The sequence below is a fragment of the Mus caroli genome, chromosome 7 (genome assembly GCF_900094665.2).
Source record: "Mus caroli chromosome 7, CAROLI_EIJ_v1.1, whole genome shotgun sequence".
Taxonomy (NCBI): domain Eukaryota; kingdom Metazoa; phylum Chordata; class Mammalia; order Rodentia; family Muridae; genus Mus; species Mus caroli.
In genome coordinates, this window is record NC_034576.1 from 27,733,715 (window position 1) to 27,737,332 (window position 3,618).

General features: G+C 45.2%; 1 pseudogene; it reads left to right on the top strand.

Annotated features, from left to right (window-relative positions):
• Positions 1–2,210: 2,210 nt before the first annotated feature.
• On the top strand, positions 2,211–2,659 carry LOC110299520 (annotated as a pseudogene).
• Positions 2,660–3,618: the final 959 nt, after the last annotated feature.

Here is a 3,618-nt window from a genome sequence, read left to right on the forward strand (position 1 = left end):
AAGTATGATTGAGTGAAATAAAGTTAGCTTAAAACCCTGCCCTTAAAACCTTGCCTATTAAGTGACCAGTGGACAGGGCTGCCCTGGTCACAGGGAAGATTAGGGCCCCAGGCAGAATGGAGCAGGACAGAAAGGTTTCTGTTCGAACTGCAGTGGGATGGAGCCCACAGGCTGCCTAGGGCACTCAAGACCCTGGTCCCTCCCCCAGGACTGAGAGATAAACAATAAAACTCCCCATAGAGTAAAGTGGCTCAGTGGTAGAGCCCCTGCCTAGAATCCCCCAGTGAGGGGCTGGGGCGAGGCTCCGTGGTAGAGGACTTATGTAACATGCATAAAGCAATGAACTCCATCCTCAGTACCATTAAAAAAAAAAAAAAGAACTAACAATGCACACACTTGGGCACATTTACATACACATCCCTCTCTAAGTAAGTGGAAGAAATAAAAATAAATAAATACAATATCTAAACTGGGAGGCTGAAGCAATGGCTCAGAAGTCAGGAGCACTTGCTGCTCTTAAAGAGAACCTGTGTTTGGATCCTCAGGCTCCACATCAGGTGGCTCACAGTCACTTGATGCTCCAGCCTCAGGGACTCCAATACACTCTTCTCCCTTTGAGAACACTCATAGGCACATGCACACACACACACACACACACACACACACACACACACACTCACTCACTCACTCACACTCATAAGAAAGAAAGGAAGAAGAAAGGAAGGAAGGAAGGAAGGAAGGAAGGAAGGAAGGAAGGAAGGAAGGGGTCTTTTAAGAAACTCCTGCTGCAATGTATTCTATAATGACTGTTCTGTCCCCAGGGATGACATCTATGATACAGTTCCCTCCGATGACATCACGCAGTAAGTCATCACCATCCAGGCATGTGAGCAACCTGTGATATTTGCACAACTCCATGACACAGTTCTCAGGGTCTGTCCCCTTGGTTAAGCAATGAGTGACTGAAGAAACAAGGCCCCTGGGTACCTGTCATTTCTCAGCCATCGTGGCTACCCATGGCCTGGCGTGCTCAGGGCTGATTTGCATGTTTTTCTGTCTGTGTGAAACACATTCAACATTTTCATTTACATTAAAAAAAAACTTTTCGGGGCTGGAGTGAGTGGAAGAAATAAAAATAAATAAATACAATATCTAAACTGGGAGACTGAAGCAATGGCTCAGCAGTTAAAGGCACTGACTGCTCTTCTGGAAGATCAGGGTTCAATTCCCAACACCCACGCAGCAGCTCACAACTCCAGTTCCAGGGCTTAGACACTCTCACACAGACATACAAGCAGGCAAAACACCAATGCACATAAAATAAAAGCAAACAAATAGAATCTTTCATTTAAAACAAAGACAACCCCTTTTTTCTTTCACTTTGTTTTACGTGTATGTGTGTTCTGCCTGTATGTATGTCTGTAACCACACATGTGCAGTGTTAACAGAGTGGGCCACATCCCCTGGGACTGTAGTTTGCAGATGCTGTCACCTGCCAATTGGATGCTGGGAATTGAACCAGGGTTGTCATGGGCAGCAGCCACAAATCCTCTTAGCATCTGAGCTGCCTCTCTAGTGCCCCTACCCACTTTGAGACAGGGTTTCTCTGTGTAGCCCTGGCTGGCCTAGAGCTCACTATGTAGACCAGGCTAGCCTAGAACTCTGCCTCCTCAGTGTTGGGTTTAAAGGTGCATGCCACCACACCTGGCTTCATATGTATGTTGTGTGTACTTCATTTATGTGTGAGCATATGTTTGTGCGTGGGAGTGCACACTCCATGACACATCTGTGGATGCCAGAGGACACCGTTAGGACTCTTTCCTTCCACCATGTGTGGTTGGGTTCCAAGAATGGAACTTAGATTGTCAGCAAGCACTTTCCTGTCTGAGCCATCTTCCTGCTCCAGCTTTGTCATTTAAACCCTGTGCCATCCATAATGGTATTCATGTACAGTGATTACTCTGAATGAGACACATTCCTTTTTCTCCCAGGGGTGGTGTCACGTGTCTCCTTTTCTCCGGGCTGCTGGAAAAATGTCGAATCAAGGTTGTGAGATCTAAAAAGAGGGTTTCTTTTACTAATCAAAGCATATCATGGAAATTTTAAAAAGAAAAAAAGAGACATAGGCGCAGGCCGGCGTGTCCTTGGGCTGGAGAGTGGGACATCTGTCCGAACATTCGTGGTGTTGACCAGCCCGGAGCAAATTAAAAATGGGTGATGTTGAAAAAGGCAAGAAGATTTTTGTTCAGAGGTGTGCCCAGTGCCACACTGTGGAAAAGTGAGGCGAGCGTAAGACTGGACCAAATCTCCAGGGTCTGTTTGGGCAGAAGACAGGCCAGGCTGCTGGATTCTCTTACACAGATGCCAACAAGGACAGAGGCATCACCTGGGGAGAGGACACCCTCCTTGATGGAGTATTTAGAGAATCCCAAAAGTACATCCCTGGAACAAAAATGATCTTCGCTGGAATCAAGAAGACGGGAGAAAGGGCAGACCTAATAGCTTATCTTAAAAAGGCTACTAATGAGTAATTCCACTGCCTTATTTATTACAAAACAAATGTCTCATGGCTTTTAATGTATACCATAATTTAATTCATACACCAAATTCAGATCATGAATGGCTAACAATGTTCTTGTTGGACAGTCCTGATTTAAGTGGGTACGGTCTTTTTTAAAGCAACAGCTCCGGTTGTATACACTCTCCCACTGCTCTCCCTTTCTCAAGATAGGATTGGACTTAATTAGTAATGTTTTACTTTCCATAAATATGGGCATGTCGCCTCAAACCTATTAAATGGTTTTATACTTAGATTTATATAACTGGGCATATGAATATATTTAAACACTGGGAACATTTTATCACTGTCTGCGAAGTAAGAAGACTCGCCCATGTTTCAGTTTGTGTTTACTGGCCTCTTACAGGCCATGGCTAAACACCAGGAGGCAACTGTCTATGCTTGACAGTGCAGTTTTAATTAGAATCCCCTACATCAAGGATGCTGCCTTTTACTATTGAAAGGCATTTGCTGTGGTTTATGTATGATATCAAATAAAGAGTATTTAACACTTCTTTAAAAATAAGAGGAAAAGAAAAAAAGCCAACTTTTCTTCCCACTGCATTCCCAGAGTCCTTTGCAGCATGCCTGTTAGAACCCCTTTCACATGGTGTTTGAATTATCGATTTAGCGCCTGGCTCTCTCAGAGGCTGGTGGATTCCTCAAGGGCAAGGCGTTCTTGCATTCTTCCTGGGAAGGATGCTGTGTGAGAAGAGATCCTTTGGCTAGTGTCTGCGAACATGCAGTCAGGAGATTTGTTTGTTAGTAGAAATGCTGAGCATATAGTCACGCGTGTCAGTCGGATATGTGTGTGAGGAGTTGTTGTAAGAGTGAGAGTTTGTGGGATGTGGGGCTGGAGTGAGCGAGGAGTGGGCTGTGAAGATAATAGTGCCCTGGTTGTACTGGAACCTGGAAGTTGGTGACTGTTTCTCTCTAGGCCTATATATTAAACCTGTGTCTATCACACTACACTCAGAGTGTGCAGCCTCTGTAATCTCCCAGTGAGGGGCTGGGGTGTGGCCTGGTGGTAGAGCCCCTGCCTAGAATCCCCCAGTGAGGGG